Source organism: Eurytemora carolleeae, unplaced genomic scaffold (assembly GCF_000591075.1).
Source record: "Eurytemora carolleeae unplaced genomic scaffold, Eaff_2.0 scaffold772, whole genome shotgun sequence".
Lineage (NCBI taxonomy): Eukaryota > Metazoa > Arthropoda > Copepoda > Calanoida > Temoridae > Eurytemora > Eurytemora carolleeae.
Window position 1 is genome coordinate 118,695 of NW_019396701.1, and position 22,554 is coordinate 141,248.

A 22,554-nucleotide genomic window follows, 5' to 3' on the forward strand; every position below is an offset into this window, starting at 1 on the left:
CCCAATCAACATTTCTCCTAAACCTAGCTGTATATAACAAGGAAAACATGTTTAATGTTTACAATCTTACGCACCTCTGCCCCTTCAGTAAAAGTAAATTCAACCTATATAAAGCATAAAGTATGACCGCGTCAACCTTGTTGCACCGGCTAGTCCTGTCCATAAAGCTAGGTACAGTACAAACTGGGGCCGGAAAGGTTGACCCGGCTCGGAAATTCAAATATATGTAAAACTAATTACTGATTTCTCTTAATGCGTCACAGCAAACTATAAACATACACTTCCTAAGAGAATTAGAAAATCCATTAAACTTTTCGACTCAATCTTAAGAGAATATATTTTTTAATTTCATTTGGAATTTTAAAGATAATTTAATTGAGGATTTTTATCAGCAGAACCAATGTCTTAATTCTGTAACACATGCTATGTTTGCAAAAGAATCGAAGAAAGCAAAGACAATTTTACAAAGAAGAAAAAAGATCAAACATAAAGGATGTAAAAAATCGGCACAAATTAAAAAAGAGCATAATGCTTTCCAATGATGTATCATTTGTCATATTTGGACATCAAACATGGAATTTAGAGGGGAGGGATCAGTTCCCCCCCCCCCCTCCCCCCACACAGTGTATCCTGGTTTTCAAGTACCCCAGCACACTCTCATAAATTTCAAATTTTCATCTAACAAAATTTGTTGGAGCACCGGCATCAGATTCACCTTAGCAGAATCATTCGTTAAATTTTGTTGAATTATTTTGCTCAGGTAAATTTAATGCCGGTGCTCCAACAAATGTTACTATATGAAAATTTAAAATTTCTTAGAGTCTAGGGATAGGGTTGAAAATGCCTGTTCTGCGTAGAACCTATATCTTTTTCACAACCCATAAAGTCTATTGTATTTTTTCAACATTACATCTATCATTTTTATTTCTAAAAGTTGTTAGTTCATCGTCGAAAAATACTAACAATCCACCACAAGTTAATTAAATGTAATGTAAATGTAAATGTGTAACTTCCTTTTTCCTTTACTTTCCTCTTCCTTTATTTTTTTTAGAATGGGGGAAATATTCCTACAACATCTTTTTTGGGAGGTTTTTAAATATTTTCTCTTGAAACACTTCATATTTTTTTTTCATATTTTTATTCAACTACAAAGCACGAGATAATACAAATAAAAAATCACAATTTACTATGTAGTTTGGACCCGCCTAACCAGAGTAGGTTGTTTTAATTGGTTGGCCCACTATAAACGAATGAGAATTGCAGATAAAAACAATGTACATTGTACATTTTAAACATAAGAATGATAATAAATCAGGTAAAAGGTAAGGAGGAGGTGAGGGAGTATAAAGAAAAGGGAGGATACTCAGCGTAAGGGTTGGAACAGAGGGTAACATAAGTTATTAGAATCATGTTTATGAACTACAGGGTGAAGAAGATACTAAAGACTAAGTTTATCCACATGATACACAGTTTTTTTTTTTACAGATATAATTTGCATAACTATCTAAATAGATCTTGGCGACTTTTCTTTTGAACGATTTTGCAGATTTAGTTTCTTTAAGCTCTAATTCAATAGAATTCCATATTTTTGGAAATAAGGCAGAGGGAAAACTTTCTAGGGTTTTAAAGAGAACTCGCTCAAGTTTATATGATTTTGTTCTATTTGGTTCAGCTAAAGAATTAAACATATCCTGGAAGGAAGCTGGAAGGTTTTCATAAAAGTATTTATGCATAAAAGATAGAACACCTAGTTTATATGTATCATCAAGATTTAGGAGTTCTAATCTGAAAAATATTGGATCTGAATGTGCCTTAAATGAACTATTATTTACTGCTCTAATTGCCCTTTTTTGCAAAGACTTGATTTTCTGTAGTTTAGCATTTTTTACACCCCCCCATGTTATAATTCCATACTCAATATGTGGCCTTACAAGTGCATTATAGACTAGTAGACGAATGTTTAACGGTAAAATGTTTTTAATCTGATTCAGAGCAAAAATTGAGCTAGCAATCTTATTGGAAACATGTTCAATTTGATAGTCCCAATTTAAAAATTCATCAATTTTGAGTCCAACAAATTTGAAATATTTATTTGTATAGTTAGTTCCTATTCTTTCTAGTATCTCATTTCCAATTTTTAATTTGCAGTTCTCAGGATTAAAATGCATATTTTTATTCCTATATATCATAAACTTTGTTTTGGAAACATTTAGTGTTAAACGGTTTGCCTGAAACCATGTAGCTGCCTTTTTTAGTTCAAAGTTCGCATCAATTACTAAAGTTTCGATATGTGGGGATGATTTTAGAAAACTAGTGTCATCAGCAAATAGATTAGTAAAAAAAGACGTTGCTAAAGGCAAATCGTTTATGTATATGAGAAAAAGTAGGGGCCCAAGAACACTTCCCTGAGGAACACCACATAAAATTGTTTTTTCTTTAGAAAAAATACCATTTATACAAACATATTGAGTCCTATTTACTAAATAGTTTTGAAACCATGTGTTAGCTACATTTTTAAAACCGTAATACTCTAGTTTTTTTAAAAGAATATCTAAGTTGCAACAGTCAAAAGCTTTCTTAAGATCTAAAAAATTTTGAATTTTTTGTTGTATTTTATAACAACATCAGAGAACAAATTTGATTTTTTAATCACCTTTCAATTTTTGAACTTTCTTATTTTCTTTCTATAACCTTTAATAAAAGTTTTTTTCAGACAAAAAATGCATTTGTTCTGAGCAATTTCAGATGATATAGGAAGAACTTTCAGGTAAATTTAGAAATGAAGAATAGTATTTTTTTGAGAATTTTTGAGAAATAAAGTTTGATGTGCTTGTGCTTCAATATGAAGCCTAAGAATATAAACATATATTATCTTAATTTTATTCACGTTGCACAATGCGTAATTATATAGCTGTTATGAGATTCCCTTTTTGCAAGATGCAAGATGCTTATTTCTCACATGTTTTTTTCCTTGTACTACATAGACTATTGAACTTTCCATCAAAATAAATTTTTTAGTCCAATTTTTTAATAGAGACAATTTTCTATCATTAATATCTAACATAAAATGAAATCTACGATTCACAAAGATACTCTTTAAGCCTTTCTCTGAGCAACAGTGAGGAAGATATCGTCGTAATTCCATCTCGAAAAAGTGTCAAATTCTGGTATTTTCGTTTTTTTTTTCCTGCAGAGAAATCACGATTGAAAAACTCCATCAGTATAAAGGGTACCATTGTAAATCGTACATGCCGCTCTACAAGTGGAGGGTTACTTGATATTCCGTCTACAGTCATTTTAAGGGAAGAATGGACGGGTGGTTCTCCAAGCTAGACGAAAGACTTGAGAAACATCTCGGAGCAGAAAATGTGGCTAAACTAAGAACGGTAAATATGCTTTAAAACTATATACAGGGATACCCACAAAATATGAGACTTCAGAGACGACTTTACAGAATTTAAACTGTCTGTTTCCTTACATTTACGATTCCCTGCACACGGGCAGCCGTAGTACATTTGAATTTCCGAGCCGGGTCAACCTTTCCGGTTCCAGTTTGTACTGTATAGCCGGGCCCGGACATTGGGTAAATAAAGCAGACACTCAAAATGACTAGCCGGTGCAACAAGGCTGACGCAGTCAGACTTTAGGTTGAATTTACTTTTACTGAAGGGTCAGAGGTGCATGTGCAGCTGTACAGATAGACTTATCTTTCTGTTTTACATACGCCTAATGGTAGGGCTAATTTCAAGGCAGAAGTGATAATCAAACGTTGAGATCGTCATATTTTAATAGTTTCAGGTCGTCTTTACAGTCTCATCTTTTGTGGGTAACCCTGTTTATAAGAGAATGAAGCTTTGTTTTCTTTTAATGCTAAACATTTGAAAGTAAATTTCTGTTAACAATGTTTTTATGCTTTACGTTATGTTATGCTTTTTATTGTTTGTTTGTGTGATGCAAAATTTTAGTTTACAAAGGATGGGGCCATGGTGTAGTGCATGGAGACCCTCCCTTACATGGAACACCTACCCCTAAAGTTTTATCCATTTCAACACAATGTTAGACTTAAAAAGTAATGATAAAACACTAAAAATCATAAGTGGACATAAACTAAATAGGCATCTTTTAAATGTATTTTAAAGGGAGTAATGGCGAGAAACGTTATTTCCACTCGAATGTCGTCTTGCTTTCAAATCATCAAACAATTAATTAATATTTACTCGAGATATAGATAATTTTTAATTTGTTTTTCAAATCAAAAAGCATTATTAAGAATCAGAAATGTCTTAACATTGCTTTTTATGTCTAACATCATTGTGTTGGAATGGTTAAAACTTTAGTTTGAGGTGTCCCCATGCAGGGAGGTGTCCCCATGCACGAACCCGGGACAGGGTCGTGAATATTTTTAAAAATAGAAAACTTGACTGTAGTTGAGTTAAAATGTCGTCTTCCATCAAACAAAACTATAAGCCACGCGGAGAATTTCTTAAATGTCGTCGGAGAAAAGCTTCTTTCAAAGAAGTGTAAACCGCTAAATCATTTCAACTAGCTGTCGGCGCCAGGACAAACTCCTGAAAGACAAACTCCTGAAAGACAAACTCCGGAAAGACAAACTCCGGAAAGACAAACTCCGGAAAGACAAACTTCTGACGAGACAAACTCCTGAAAATAAAAACTTCTAAAATACAAACTCCAGAATATCAAATTTTAAAAAAATGTTTCACAATTTATATCTAATCTAGCTGCAGCGCTCGGCCCAGACAGTGTCATAACTTAACCTAACCCGTGGCCGCAGCGCTCGGCCCAGAAAGTGTCTTAACCTAACCTAACCCGTGGCCGCAGCGCTCGGCCCAGACAGTGTCATAACTTAACCTAACCCATGGCCGCAGCGCTCGGCCCCCTAGCCTGTCCTAGCCGCAGCGCTCGGCCAAGAAAGTGTCTTAACTAACCTAACCCATGGCCGCAGCGCTCGGCCCCCTAGCATGTCCTAGCCGCAGCGCTCGGCCCCCTAGCCTGTCCTAGCCGCAGCGCTCGGCCCAGAAAGTGCCTTAACCTAACCTAACCCTAAATAATAAATAATAAAAAATAAATTATAATAAATTTGCTGGTTATTCTGATCATTGTAATACTTTGCTGCTTGAAACATATTCAAATTACTAAAGATTGAGAATTTTTTCTAGGATATTTGCGGATTTTTTCTCCTAAAGTTTATGAATTTTATCATATTTCATTCAGAGAAAAATTTCATAATTTCAGGAGTTTGTCTTTCAGGAGTTTGTACTTTCAGGAGTTTGTCTCGTCAGGAGTTTGTCTCGTCAGGAGTTTGTCTTTCCGGAGTTAGTCTTTCCGGAGTTTGTATTTCAGGAGTTTGTCTTTCCGGAGTTTGTCCTGGCACCTAGCTGTCAAATTCTCACCTAAGTGATAGATATCGAGAGCAATGCTTGATCCTCTTTTTTTCTAATCCTAATCGATCAAACGTATCGTTATTACATTTAGTAGAAAAGGGATATCCAAAGAGAGCGGATTCAAAAAAAAGTTTCCATCAGTTGATATTCAGATTAAGCGATCAGGATTAAGCATTGTTATCAGAATGTTTAGCGCATTTATCTTTATTTCATCATTTTCTTTTTGCTTTAAAACATTTTATTTTATTTATGAATAATAATATAAAAATGTTTTAGGTAATTGGTCATGTTGGTCTGTATGTTGGACTTATCATATACACGGCTTTAGGTGCATGGGTAAGTGCATTTGTATGTTGTCTATTCTGCAGGGTGTCCCAATAAACCTAAAAATGTAGAGACAACTTCAAAATCGTTTTGATTTTTAATCATTAAAAAATGTCTTAAATTTGACGGAGAAAGCAAATATCCAGAAATTTTCTAAATGAATTTGTGTTTTGAATCTTAAAGGATCAAGAATTGATCTCCATCTTATGCAGACCAGCGGATTAATCGTATTCCTCTTCGATATCCCGTGTTGGCCATACCTTGCATGGATAACTAAAATGAAAAGATCAAGCATTGGTCTTATTCTTCACATTTAAAAATGCCCAAATTTGGTATCGATATCAAGTGTTTCAGATTAAAGATTCAATTGGAAATCCCAAGACAAAGAGTTTATGTCGATAATTGTTTTTACTGGAACAAAAATATAAAGATATAAAAGTTGTCCCTTATTTCACATGTTTTCTGGAACACCCTGTGGTAAGTTTGCTGAATGAGAAAGAGGAATTATATGCTGTTTGTAAGTATAGTGAGGTTTACTGGGTAAGTATCTACACAAATGTAAATGAGCATTGGTAACTTTAAGAAAATAAAATCAGTTAGGTTGAATTGAACAATTCTGAGCCATTATAGATAGTTCGACTTTTTTTTTTTTTGGGGGGGGGGTTGAATTTTCTAAATATTGAGAATACATACTAAAAGCTAAGCTTTGACAACTACTGCCTAAGTCGTGGACCCCCCCCCCCACTCCCCCTACAGTGTTTTGGGGCAAAGGATACGTGAGTAGCACAAGGGTTAGATAAATAAGACTATAGTGGCCAGAAACATCGCAGAAAAATAAATAATTAAAGCCCATCGCTATTTTTCATCAGGTTGCCAAGGTTACAAAGTTAACCAACTAGCATACTTCGTTTTCAATTAAGAACATTGCTATTTAATTTGTTTGTTAATATTGAATTCAAATTCAAATATGTTTCGTTAATTTACATAAACTTGTCATGTTCACACATATTCAGTATTTCGGTTTTCGATCTTCAACTTGCCAGATCTTTACTTTGTTTCGATATTTTCTTCCTTTAAAAAAAGGGGTTGCTTGGGCCTGGAAAAAGTTATAAATATATAAACTACATGGTGTCCCATTAATCATAACATCTGAGAGACGACCAATGTCGTCTTTGAATAAACGTGTATGAAAACATGGATAGGTGCACTCACAGTGATCCACAGGTTGCAAGCTCTCACACAAAACTCGATTTGAAGATTGTCAATTACTTCTTCAAGGCTAAAGCTAAAAAACAAGCGGTTTAAATTTTTTAAATGTATATGTCTAGTGCTACAATAAAGCAATGAGAGTTGGTAAAGCAAAACTGAAGACCAAGGCGCTCCGACACTTTAAAGTCTAAGTTGTTTATAAATGAACTCAGATTTTCTAATGCCTATATCTTTGCAACCCAATGTCATATACCTTAGATATTTCAAACTTAGATTCTTTACACTGTGATTTAATGGTCTCACGCTCTCAAGCAAAAATCGTTGAGAATTTTGCCAATAACTTCTAAAAAAACACATCTAACAACAAGTGCTTTACAGTGCTAAAATTTACATTTAAAGGGCTACAGAAAAGCATAAGTGAGTTAGAGCGGTAAAATTTCAGCTTAGGGCGTTGCGACACTTCAAAGTCAGCCCTGTCTTAAAAATTGATGATACTGTTTATAAGGAGGCTGAATCTATGTGATTTAATCTAACATAATTCATAGTTTGAAATATCAAAGGTTTACAACATTAAGTTGCAAAGATATAGGGCATAACAGATTTCAGGTTGTAGCAAAGACTCAATTTCTTTGATGACTGAGTTTTAGAGTTGTCAATATTTCAGTGATTTAACGTTTTTGATACAAGTTTTGTCATTAGATATTAGATATAGCTGTAAAATATAAAATAAAAAGTCGTCTCTCAACTGTACATAAACATATATCCACTATTTGATGGTACACCCTGTACATAAACATATATCCACTATTTGATGGTACACCCTATACATAAACATATATTCACTATTTAATGGTACACCCTGTAAATAAACATATATTCACTATTTAATGGTACACCCTGTACATAAACATATATTCCCTATTTAATGGTACACCCTGTGCAAAAACATATATCCACTATTTAATGGTACACCCTGTACATAAACATATATCCACAGAGATTATATTCTTTGTGCATAAAGAATAAAGCATTTTATAGGTTTACTGTATAAGTTCATATAGTGGATTTAGAGTAGATACAATATACAAGAAAAACATTTTTTCTTCATAAAACTATAGAATAGATTTTTAGATTATATTAAACCTATTGGAGTTTACTACTTAAACTGTTTAAAAGTTCTGCCCTAATTTAGACTTTTGACTTTGTGCAATTAAAATAGTTTGTTTTTCAAATTTAAATGTTCGTGAAGGAATATTTAGAAATTTTAAACATGTTGCGTTTAGCAACATTTTAGTACATAGGTTTCCTTATGGGTTCACTTTTTGTTCAAATCCCAAAGTTGATTAGTAATATTGCGATAAATCATGTTTTTTTAAAACAAATAGAATTTGTTGTTATTTTTAAATCTTCCTCAGCACCCAAACCAGTCTAAAAATTAAAAAAAAAATGGCACCTCCTGTAACTTTCCAATTTTTTTCTTCTAAAAATGGGACTGCATTTATTTGGGCCTCCCCTCTCCGATTCTCCCCCCATCCCCACATATTTTTATTGGGTTAAATGGAGGAGGGTGGGGTGGGCATGGGGTGAGGGTGGAAATGAATATTGCGAAAGGTCCTATTATAGATTAAAAGGTATAGAGGGTAAGAGGGAGGGTTCTATTTGGGTAATGTCCTAGCTCCAGTATTAAGAATCCAATATTGGTGAATGATCCCTGAATCCAAGCTAGCACCCGGAGATTTATCCAATCCGTCCCAGGTTCTCCAGGTTCCCGCCTAGATCAGGGTTCACGGAGAAAGCTGAGTAAATCCTCTGAAACCGGAGAGTTTAGTTTGAGTATCCAGTCATCTAGCTCTTCAGTACATACATTCTTAATAGAATATTCCTCTTTCGTACATACATTCTTAATAGAATATTCCTCTTCAGTACATACATTCTTAATAGAATATTCCTCTTCTGTACATACATTCTTAATAGAATATTCCTACTAAATATGAAGAATTTTTCAAATTTCTTTACGAACCAAGGGAATTTTGGTGAATATAATTCAGCCATGATAAATATTACAAGTGATTAGTCATTTTATTTGACAAGACCCAGCCAACACTTTTCAACACTATAAAAACTACTTTTATAAACCCTATACAAATTGGGCTATTTTAGACTAATATTATTAGAAAGATTTATTCACACACAAAGATATAAATATATAAATGGTGTAGTTTAAATTTGTTTAAATAAATTTTTGAAAATACAGGTTTCCAAAAGAAAAGAGAAAAATATGCAAAATTATTCACAAACAAGCTCAACATACACACTTCAAGGATCCAAACCAAACACTTGTTATTTTTGGTTTTCTGCATTTGATAAAATAATTTTGATAATTTCATCCCCCCCCCTCTCTTATTCCCACTATACCCCTCCTCTTCCTTTTATTCCCACTATACCCCTCCCCTTCTCTTATTCCCACTATACATCTCCCCCCCTCTTATTCCCACTATACCCCTCCCCTCCGTACATACATTCTTAATAGAATATTCCTCAAGGATCAGACATTTTTAAAGATTCTTAATACATCTTTCAGTGAATACAGATAGATGATTTTTAAAAGCTCATCATCACATTTAAACTTCTACATCTATACATATACTTTGCTTGTCTGATTGGGTGTTTGTTTGTAACCGATAAACGTCAAAACGGCTGAACCTCACATGATCCCAGGGAAGGTTTATGGATGGAATTAGAATTGAAAAAACTTGACTTAGAAAAACTTTGATTTTTCAAAATCCACGAAAAAAACTCTAAAAGAGAAAAAATTGAAGATAAACAATAGTTATGTAAAATATAAATGCGCTTGAAGGTTTTTCTGTACACCTTCAGTTACTGTATTTATCAATTTCCAACTTTCGTTTAACATAAAAGTTGAAATTTTATAACATGCCCGTGTCTGCAATATACAAAACATATAAACATCTTCATATTAATGTTAAAATAAAATTTATATGTTTATAAAGTAGAAATCTCTGTTTGTTCGTCTCTGATTTGCCTAATTTTGTATCGGGGAACCACGTAAATGTTCTTAGCTTGGTCTAAAAATTTGAAGCTTAGTCGGCTGTCTTTCATAGGAATATTTTAGTTGGCTGTCTTTTATAGGAATATTTTAGTTGGCTGTCTTTTATAGGAACATTTTAGTTGGCTGTCTTTTTTAGGAACACTTTAGTTGGCTGTCTTTCATAGGAATATATAGAAATAGTTTAGATTCCAGGCAAGGCTGTGTTCTAGTAATTTTATAATTCACTAAAAAATATGAATTTATCAATTTGCTCTAATCTGTACATTCATTAATTATAAGTATATGTCTGAAATATATGTATGTTAATAAATTAGGAACCTCTGAGCTGCAATTATTAATATTGCAAACATAAAATATAATAATGTTGATTATATATTCCAACAAGAAAATCAGGCAATTATTGAATCAATCCATTTCTCAACAAATACATATTTAACGTCGGTTATAATTATATTTGCACTCCTGAAAGGGATGAAAGGAATATAGAACATATATAGAACTTTCAGAAAATTTACCACCATAAAAAAACTACCCAAATGTAAAGTTATCTTCACAAAAGATTAATTGCATGAAAAACTACCTACGTGGAAAAATTTAAATATTTTAATTTAAAAGTTTGTTTAAATAATTTGTCTTTAATAAAGGTATTTTGTTTAATCTAATATCTTTAAATCTTGAAAAGGTTTCTAACATCTTTATAATAATGCAGATAAATTGTCAAATAATATTAGTATTTAAAGGGACTGTAAGCATACTTTCTCACAGGCAGCTGTAGTACATTTGAATTTCCAAGCCTGGTCAATCTTTCTGCTCCCAGCTTGTACTGTACCTAGCTCTATGGACAGGAATAGCCGGTGCAACAAGGTTGACGCGGTCAGACTTTATGCTTCATATAGGATGAATTTACTTTTTCTAAAGGGACAGATTTGCGTGTTCAAGTGACTTTCTATGCAAATTCCTGATTTACTAAGGTATCCGTTAAACCTATGATTTAAGACCAAGGGGTAAATATTTTCCTCGTAAATCCAGAATAAACTATATTCCAAATTATTTTTAAAAATTCGATGTTGATATTTATTTTCCGCGACTTCTTGGAAAAAATGTTAGTATTTCTAATAAAAAAAATATTAGTATTTCCAATAAAAAATATTAGTATTTCAAATAAAAAATATATATTTCTAATAAAAAATATTATTATTTCTGCAGATAAATAAGGATACGCCCTTGAACAGTCAAAAGTTTCAAGGGTACAGTTGTGAACTAGACACGCCACTTTAAACATAGAGGGTCACTTGAAATTATGCCTACAGTCTCTTTAATTTACTTTACTGGTCTGGTTTACCTAACAATACAAAATCTGAGATTATCCTTCTCCAAACACCTCTATCACCCTCCCCACCTAGCTCCTCTACATTTTTTAGTTTTAGTTTTTTCTTAAGATAGTTTTGAATTTCATCGGTGACCTCCAAAAAAGCTGTTAAAATAAATTGTTTGTTTTAATTCTATTTTCCCTTCCAAATTATTTAATTTTCTAAACAAATGCCCCGCAATTTCAAGTTCCATTATACTATCTCAGTTTTAACATTTCAAAGGTTTAAACCTTTATTCCATTTCTCTTTGCAATTCTTTTCAAATCCAGCAGTATTATTATTTAAAGGATTATATGTAGAAAATACAATATTTGGAAAACAATCAAACCAAGATAAATTCAAAGAGAATAGAATATATATTTGAGTGGAATTTAGACAATCCCTCGGTTTGAATTTTGCCAGTCCCTTTCAGCCTCAAAGGGAGTTCAAAATATACAAATCATGAGTAGAGTACATTAATATAGTACGTTCCCTAGACTATCTATTTCAATTTCGAATTTTTTAAAGCTGTTAAATAAACTTTATAAAAGGAATTACGTGAATAAAAATCATCATTTGATTTATAGTCATAGCGGAAAATCATCGTTAGTAAAGTGAAAGGCATAGAGTCTATTTGAAATTATCATTGGTCGATTATGAAACCAGCCTATTTCATAATTTGGTTTTCTATTAACATTAATTTTAGATTTCCTATAAAATTATGTTCCAGGGCCCAAAAGGTTATATAGCATAAATATGTGAAGTACACCTGCAGTATGGAAACAGTACAACAAAATGACCGTTTTACACTTTTTTTTATTAAATTCCACTCTAATATATATTCTATTCTCTCTGGATAAACGTCCAAAACAAAATACTTCTATTTTCAATATCTATCTTTATCTATAGATACAATTAGTTTTTCTTTGTCTTTTTGTCAATATATCCGATCATAGCTCATGAAGCCCTTTAACCGATTTGCCTCAAAGAACCAATGAAATATTTATAGCAAATTTTAAAGTTACAAGTGGAGACGATTGACTTTTATTTAGAAAATTTAGTTTCCATGTAAAACTGGGTTCCTAAGAGTAAGACAGAGCCCTCTACCAAATTAGACAAAGTTACAAGTTGGAATTCCTACTAGGATTTCCTGCGAAAGAAAAGTCAAAAACGATGTGAAATTTCGCCAAATTAAAAATTTCCGCGAAAAATGCGAAATTTTTACTAAACGATTTTCCATTTTGCTGAAAACCCTTACTTAAATTTTAATTTAAATTTTTACGTGAAATTCTAAATGGGTAAGATAGTTAAGCAATATACACCAGCTATTCAGATTTCAGGTTAGCAGGAAGATAGTTAGGTATAGGTCATTAGAATCTCTCTAGAGGTGACTGATCCATTTGATGTACGGTCCCGTTTTGTCTGTATGTGTACTGTACAGCATGCTCTAGCAACTTAAAAGCCAGGACCCTGAAATGAACCAGAGTTTACAGTGAGGCAAGGTTATAATGCAAGGAAAGTTAATTGCAGTAGCGTATACTCTGCGTACATACTGAAACCAGTTTTCTCTGGGCTCAATTTGTAAACAAGAATAGATGCATCAGTGTACGTTTAGTATCCGAGGAGGGGGTTAAAGCATGAAATTTTGATAATTTTGATAATTCACATAATAGTTTCCAATGACCAGAAATTGTCATCGATTTTTTATGTGAAAGATGGATCCCTTTTCCGACTTCGATATCCGTCTTGTGTGTACATTACCGTCCAGAGAAAGTACACTGCAGTAAAAAAGATGCGTACACCTCTGAAATAACTTTCCTTGCATTATGACCTTGCAGTGAGGTAGGTAGGTATGTAGGTAGGAATGTATGTAGGAAGAAAGGAGAGTATGTACTATGCAGGTAGATAGGTAGGAAGGTAAATAGGTAGGTAGGTAGGTAGGTAGGTAGGTAGGTAGGTAGGTAGGTAGGTAGGTAGATAAAAAGATAAGGTTACTTTTTAAGATTCAAATGATAATTTTAAACTTTGATGAATAGCCAGGGTCAGAAACTTTTTGCTCAATAATAAAACTGGTAAAAACATAATTTCGATATTCGTCATTGATATTATAATTTCTCTTCCTTTTCTTCTGTAAGGGAATTGAGTCTTTGTCACAAACTCTGATTTATTAATTCCTATATCATCACAACCCAATGTCGTATTTCAAACTATGAATTCTGATGGATCAAATAATCTAAAAGGTTTACATTATCTGGTTGTAGAGATATAGGTATTAGAAAATTCCCTTGCAATTCCTTCAAAAACTAAAAACTTTGTTTTGCTCATCACTACTTTTAAAAGTTTCCTTCTCTGAGTTATATATGTGTGTGTATATTGTATATAAACACATGGCCAGCCTTCCGGTCACACTATGTCACACCTTTCAACCTTTCAAGCTTCAATATATGGAACTTAATCCAGAAGTTAAATCTTAAATCTTAAATTTTTAAATTCTTAAATCTGACTTGATTACTATTTTGCAAGTTTAGTTCAGTCTTCTTTTTCAAATTCATGTCTCCTTACTCTTAGCTTTGCTTTACACCTATCTTTTTATTTGTATATGATAACGAATATCTTCTTTTGTAAATTAAAAAAATGATTCCCAAATCTCTGCGCTAAAACTGATAAATTTCCGATATCAAAAATACAGAGATTCTTTGTTGCTTCTTGTTAAATGAGGGGGGAGGAGGAGGGCAGTCAGGATCAGGGACTTTAAGCGTCAAACAAATATTTGTTCCCCCTATAGACACTTTCCGTGTAGATACTTTTTGTATAGATACTTTCCGTATAGATACTTTCCGTATAGATACTTTCCGTATAGATACTTTCCGTATAGATATTTTCCGAATAGATACTTTCCGTATAGATACTTTCCGAACAGATACTTTCCGTGTAGATACTTTCCGTATAGATATTTCTGTATAGACATTTTCCGTATAGATATTTTCCGTGTAGATACTTTCCGTATAGATATTTTCCGTATAGATACTTTCCGTATAGATACTTTCCGTATAGATATTTTCCGAATAGATACTTTCCGTATAGATACTTTCCGTATAGATATTTTCCGAATAGATACTTTCCGTATAGATACGTTCCGTATAGATACTTTCCGTATAGATACTTTCCGTGTAGATACTTTCCGTATAGATATTTCTGTATAGACATTTTCCGAATAGATATTTTCCGTGTAGATACTTTCCGTATAGATGCTTTCCGTATAGATATTTTCCGTATAGATACTTTCCGTATAGATACATGAAGATTGAAAAGAAATCAAAAGAAATTGGTATAAGGGGTCTCATATTGTTATATATAACAAGCGTCACTTTTCAGTTTTATATAGATATTAGATATACCATCTTATACACCTTATCTTCCTTTACTATACCTAACCTCCCCTCCCGACCCTCCACCCACCTAAAGTTAATCCGTGACCTTCCTTCCTTTCCTAAATGTAGAATTAATTTGAAATTTTAGTTTTATTTTATTAAGAAAATGGTTTCAAGGCTTCAATTGATTCAAGTTTATTGCTTTTAGAATATATTGCCTTTTCAAGGCATTCAAGAAATTACATTAAATTTTATACTTTACACTTTTCATCTTTTTATACATATATTTGGCTTGTCTGCTGGTTTGTACGCAAAGAGAATAGAATATATATTAGAGTGGAATTTAATGGAAAAAAGTGTAAAACGACCATTTTGTTGCAATTTTTCCATACTGCAGGTGTACTTCACATATTTTAGCTTTATAACCTTTTGGGCCCTGGATGGAACATCATTTTATAAAAAATCTAAAATTAATATTAAAAGAAAACCAAATTATGAAATAGGCTGGTTTCATAATTAACCATGCAATGATCATTTCACATAGACTTTATGCCTTTCACTTTACAAACGATGATTTTCCGTTATAACTATAAATCAAATGATGTTTTTATTCACCTAATTAATTTTATAAAGTTTATTTAACAGTTTTAAAAAATTCGAAATTGAAATGGATAGTCTAGGGAACATACTGTATATGTATATATATATTATTAATGTACTCTACTGCATATAATTTGTGAACATTTACATGATTTGTACACTTTGAACTCCCTTTCAGGGTGAAAGAGACTGAAAAAATTCATACCGAGGGATTGTCTAAATTCCACTCTAATATATATTCTATTCTCTTTGTTTATACGTTTGTCACTGCAAACTAGCCAGAAGGAGAAGATCAAATTTATGAAACTTTACAGGTACTAATTTGGGACCTCACAACTCCTCTAGATTTGATTTTGTGCGCAAGTATGAAAAAATCAAATTTATCAGGCCGGTTACAAGAGGCCGAATTTAAAGAATTTGAGCCGCGGCTTAAATCCGCCAAAACCTGGTTTAAATTGAGCGCCGGCTTAAATCTTAAATTTGATACAATTTTAAGTGGTACCAACCAGCGGCTCAAATTCTTTAAATTCGGCCTCAGGTTACAAATTAAAAACATTTTTGTTCTTCTTAACAGCTCTTTAGTTAGAGGAATAATGATTGAAAACATATAAGATTTAAAACTCAGAAAGGAAAAAATTATACACAAAATGAACAATATTCGAATTTGAACAATTTCTGAAAAAAGTGTAAATATATTCCTAAAACAAAGATATATCTATATGTATATTTATATACATGAATAATTGAATATATTCTGGTATTCATATATTGAGGATAAAGGGATATAGGCCGGATTCAGGGTTTCCACCAAACCTTAAAAACATTAATTTCAGGGTTTCCATAAATTTAATACTTTATTCATGTGCAATATATTCCCCGGGCCAGTCGTAAACAAAACTAGGAAATGGAAAAATCCAAGTCGATACTTCCATCAAAATATTCTTTTTCAATCCAGGAAAAAGTCATGTAGTGGCTTTACACTATTACAGTGTTTAGTTATTTCAATATTTCTGTACTTTCTTTCTTTCAACAACTTAAAAATAGACAATATACATAATTATTCACTTTATAGAAAGTAACTGAGTCTGTATGAAATACCTACTCTATAACAATTTATCAAGATGTATCTATCCAGGTACAGTCCGTCCGATATCAAATTCCACCAGTACTGATCCACACGGCTAAAATCACGTGACTAAAAACAGCCACTACACAGGGCGCGATCTAGTTAGCTATCGATGTCAATACAGACACTAGCAAATTTATTGGTCAATGTCTCAACCAGGACATGATCCACACGGCTACAATCCCGTGACGAAATAATGGCACTACACACGGCAAGATCTTGTTAGCTATCGATTTCAATACACACACTAGCAATCAATTGATCGATGTCTCAACCAGGACACAATCACATGGCTACAATTCCGTGGCTAATCAACACCAATATACAGGGCGTGATCTCAATACTCAAGGCAAGATCTCCACTTGTTTCAACGAGAACTTAAATTACTTCTAATACCGTAATCAAAGCAGAGTCTCAATCAACTGAGGTTTATTTCGTAGTTCATGTTAGAAATGGGTTATTAACAGCGTAATTACAAGTAATGTGCTGTTATGACGACATTATATCATTACTTAACCTGTTATATGCTTTTACAAAGCAAACATAGTTTTACCAATAACTTCATAAACCAGTTATTAAGTTAAGTCTGTTTACAATGCACAATTCCTTCGGACAATTCAATTAGTCATAACTTGAGTCTAAAAATCTTCTTCCTATTCCAGAATTTTTCTTGAAGTTTCTGGCTAAAGTATTAATAAGGAATATAACTAACCCTTTTTATGTATTAATATCAACCAGCTGTGTTCAGAATAAAAGATATAAAATGTACCATTTCTACTTATATTGGGTGGTTCAGAATAAAAGATATATATTGTAAATGATCCAGGGTGTAGCAAAATATATTGTAAATGATCCAAAGTGTAGCAAAATATATTGTAAATGATCCAGAGTGTAGCAAAATATATTGTAAATGATCCGGAGTGTAGCAAAATATATTGTAAATGATCCAGAGTGTAGCAAATTATATTGGAAATGATCCCGGGTGTAGCAAAATATATTGAAAATGATCCCGGGTGTAGCAAAATATATTGTAAATGATCCAGAGTGTAGCAAAATATATTGTAAATGATCCAAGGTGTAGCAAAATATATTGTAACTGATCCAGGGTGTAGCAAAATATATTGTAAATGATCCAGGGTGTAGCAAAATATATTGTAAATGATCTAGGGTGTAGCAAAATATGTTACATAATGATAAAGAATATAAAAAACTCTAATATATAAATGTTCCAAAAAAAATTATAAAATCAACTGATATAGGGTGTAGCAAAATAAAACGTATTTTATCTTCTGACAAAGGGGTGTAATAGAAAAAAGAGAGACAGCCTTTCTTCAAGTTTTGTTGGTGTTTTAGTTTTAGTAGCAATTTTAGCTTTATTTTAATCGTGGTATGCTCCAGTTACCACAAATTTTTGCGTTTTTTGTTTGATCAAATTGTGACTATTTTTGACAGGCCAAATTTTTCTATTTCGAGTTTTGATCTAACTTAATATAATCAGATTACCAAAATGTTTGTTTTCATAAAAAGTTCTTTCAACATTTTCGCAATCATGAAAATTGTTTTGAATTAACACCTGGACATTTTAAAATTTGAAACATTGCTTTAAACTTAAATAAAGTAGTTCTAAAACTCAGTTTCAAATAATTCCTGATCTTATTTTTTTCCTCATTTCTGAATAAAGCTTCAAAGTTTTCGGAACAATACTTTGTTGCATTAGGAACGAGTTTAACACATTCATTTAAAATTTTCCAGCTCTGGAAAAGTATGAAAACTTGGTAAGGAATTTATTTAAATTTTCCAACTGAAAACTTTCATTTTCTAAACTCTAAACTTGGTCCAATGTATCTCTGTATATACATGAAAGAAGCTAAATTGAAATGCAGAAATAGGAGTTGGGTGGGGGAGCTAGATGGGAGCTACAAGGGGGGAGGATGGGACATGGGGTATAAGAAGGAGCGTACAATAGGTATACAACATGCCTTGCACAAGTTTATTCCAAATGTTGCAAAAAATCTATAAAGTATCTTTAAATAATGAAAAAATCTTATTATTTAAATAAAAACTACAATAACAACGAAGTTTTATACGGTTAAATATTTTAAAAGGTACAAGAAATACATTCTCTATGAGATAAGTACTTGAGTGATTTACAATATTATTCTACTATCTCATCTCACAAAAAGAGATGTTTGCAAAAAAAATAATGAAAATTGGATAAAAAATTGTCAAGTATATAACTGAGGCTTGTATAAATATAGTATAAATATTGAATGAATGGTGATTGAGTTCTTGAGAAAGTTTGAGATACTGATTTTCTTTCTTTCTTACTTTCTTCGTTTTTTCTTTCCTTTTCCTTCTTTCTTTCTTTCTTACAATTTCTTCCTTTTTTCCTTTTTTCTTCTTTTATTCTAAATTTCTTACTTTCATTTTTTTCTTCTTTTTTCTTCTCTCTCTTTCTCTTATTTTTTATTCTTCTGTCTTTCTTTCTTTCTGTCTTTTTCTTTTTTCTTTATTTCTTCTTTCTTTCGGTTTTTCTTTCGTTTCTCTTCCTTTTTTATTTTTAAATTACCTCCTTTAATTATTCCGCTTTTTAATTATAGAAAAATGTGAACGTGCTGGATGTAAATTTTTAAAAATGTCACTTTTTGCGTCTGCAGGCAGTCGAAGAAATAAAGGGAGAAGATAAACATTATTCAACTGTATTGATTGATTTTCAAAGAAATGATGCTGAGATTATTTTGGCGCATTTCGAGCATTCTTAAATTTCGTTTTCAAATATTACGGTAGAAAACAAATTACTTTTCAAAACCAAATAATTTAATCTAATTGTTTCAATTTAATTGTTTAACAATTTGGATTTGGTTGCATCATCAGCGTAAACCTAATCTTTTTCTCTATAAAATAATTCTTTTGTAGTATTGAGGCAGTGCAGAGGCTCAAATATGGTTGGTTCCATGTTTAAAATTGTATTAAAATTTTTAAGATTTAAGCCCGCGCTCAATTAAAACCGGCTTTTGGGGATTTAAGACGTGGCTTAAATTCATTAAATTTGGACATTGCAGTAGACTTAATTTTAAGCAACCCGTCATATTTAGAGCTAGTGGCATGCCTAATTCACAACAGAACGGATTTTAAACGTTGTTTGATAATTGAGCGTTAAACCTATTTTTTTCTTGCTGAAAATGGAGTGCTGGAAAACTTGCACATTTCTCGGCACCAAGGTTATAATCAAAGGAAAGATAATTGCAGTTGCGTAAACTCTGCGTACAAATTGAAACCGGTTCTCTTTGAAATAACTTTCCTAGCATTATAACCTTGCTCGGCACTAACATTTTTTAGCTAGACAAAAAATGATATCTCCATGTTCCTTGATCTAATAAAGATGGGTACCGTCGTTAATCGGATATGCCACTAGCTAAAATTTGAGGGTCACTTGGAAACTATGACTGCATTCGAATAAACGTTTAAATAAAAGTGTGTGTGAAAAGAGGATGATTTTATGATAGTTAAAAATTGAGCTGATTAAAAAAGCTGGACTATAAAGGTTTTCATTTCCCCATGAAATCTAGAAGATCGAATAAAACAAGTGAGAAGTGTCCTTGAGCATGTTGGACTTTATGTTGGACTTGCAGTTTATACAGCAGCAGGAGCAAAGGTATTTTCAGGACAGGGGGGGGGGGGTCGACCCTACTCCCCTAAATACCCAAGGGGAAGACGGGAGTGTTATTTTAAAGTTATACAGGTATTTGTATCTATACGATTTACTTACTAGAATATATTTTTTTAAATAAATTCAAAACTGCAAAATTCGCTCAGTGTTCCTTTAAAAAGTCTGACCAAAGCAATATAAAGGAGACTACAGGCTTAATATAGATCTAAAAGATTTATGGTTTAATATAAAATATTTGTAATATTAAATATATTCAAAGATATAGTAGAGGTCTACTAAGTGAACTTGATCATTAAACTTTTTCTCGAATAATACCTTACTTAATCCAAACACTTAGTGGTAGAAGTCGGAGTAAGAAATTTGTTTTCTTAACGGAGTGCTCATCATTCTTGAAAGACAATACAACAGTTTTGTTCAAAAGATATGAAATTCTAAAACTTTATTTTGTCCGTGACGAGCCCAAAAAAAACGAATAATTATTCTCACCCCCCTCTCTTCCTCTTTTAAAAAGCCAAAGTTAATCCTCTGTAGATTTACAATGTTGTTGTAACCCACATTTATTTATAATCCTTTGTAACCCACATTCATTTATAATCCTTTGTAACCCATATTTATTTATAATCCTTTGTAACCCACATTTATTCATAATCCTTTGTAACCCACATTTATTTATAATTTACAAAACCCACATTTATATTTTCCTTTGTAACCCACATTTATTTATAATCCTTTGTAACCCACATTTATTTATAATTTACAAAACTCACATTTATTTATAATTTACAAAACCCACATTTATATTTTCCTTTGTAACCTACATTTATTTATAATCCTTTGTAACCCACATTTATTTATAATCTTTTGTAACCCACATTTATTCATAATCCTTTGTAACCCACATTTATTTATAATTTACAAAACTCACATTTATTTATAATTTACAAAACCCACATTTATATATAATCCTTTGTAACCCACATTTATTTATAATCCTTTGTAACCCACATTTATTTATAATCCTTTGTAACCCACATTTATTTATATCATGGTTTTTTATTTATTTTCGCAAATACTGAAATTTACGTAATATAGTATAAAACTCATTGAAAAAGTGTCAAGACGACATTTGATAAATTCTTCCGATGTATTCGTTATTAAGGGTTTCACTGTATAATCCTTTGTAACCCACATTTATTTATAATCCTTTGTAACCCACATTTATTTATAATCCTTTGTAACCCTTATTTATTTATAATCCTTTGTAACCCACATTGATTTTTAATCCTTTGTAACCCACATTTATTTATAATCCTTTGTAACCCACATTTATTTACAATTTACAAAACCCACAGTTATATATAATTCTTTGTAACCCACATTTATTTATAATCCTTTGTAACCCACATTGATTTATAAAATTATAAATATTTACGAAAGGGATTGATTTATATCGGAAGATTACAAACACGTTCAGTTTTTGAAATTAGATCCCCGATAATATTTTGTTTGTTTTATGACGATAAAAATTATTAAATAAAAAAAGGGAAAACAAAAATTCTTTTCTGGCTATGTTCTAAAAGATAAATAATGCCAATATATTAATACTTTGGATAAATGTGTTTATCAAGATTTTATTTTAGAACAGGAAGTAGAAGAGATATGAACAATATAAATTAACAAATATTTTTTTTTAGATTTTCCAAATCATTGAGCATCCTCATGAATTAGATATTCTAACCACCTACCAGGTAAACATTGAGCATCGTCATGAATTAGATATTCTAACCACTGCACCTACCAGGTAAAAAAAGGTTTTTTAATTCTTTTTTTAAATTCTTGTACATTCCAAGTAAGTGATCAACAGAATTTTTACTTTTGAACAAATTTCATTTATTTACAAATAATCCATAAATAATTTACTTATATAATTTATCTTCCAAAAAAAGTAAAAGAAAATTAATTTATTAAAAACGTTTCATACTAGGAAAACTTTTCTTTTCTGAACATATATTGCTTGTCTGTCTGTCTGTTTCTATTAAACCAGGCTCCCAGGGCGCTTCGTGACTTTTCTCTCGGAACAATTTTAGGTGTTAACTGTGTTCTAAAGCTGCTATTTAGACATTTTTCCAGGCTAAATTTTCATTTTTAACCATACATAAACATTCCCTGGAGGCATTTCAGTTCCCATTTAAGTGTTAACATTTTTTTTGATACAAAGAAACACGGAGACAGGTAAGCAAAGTATATATATGTTTATAGATAAACGTCAAAACGGCTGAACCTATCAGGCCCAATTTTTTTAACAAATGTTGCCTAGAAAAAATGTCGTAATTTGTTCTGTTTAAAAATCTACCAATTAGAACAGGAAAATTCGTTCATTGTAGAGTTCGATGGAAAAAGGCGAATACAAAGACAACAGCTTGTTACTAGAAA

At 31.8% G+C, this 22,554-nt stretch overlaps 1 long non-coding RNA gene across 1 annotated transcript; it reads left to right on the forward strand.

Moving 5' to 3' along the window:
- Positions 1–2,691: 2,691 nt before the first annotated feature.
- Positions 2,692–21,855, forward strand: LOC111707554 (uncharacterized). The gene is made up of 4 exons (XR_002766472.1): positions 2,692–2,767; positions 3,303–3,386; positions 5,679–5,738; positions 21,816–21,855. It is a non-coding gene; the product is annotated as an uncharacterized LOC111707554 (long non-coding RNA).
- Positions 21,856–22,554: the final 699 nt, after the last annotated feature.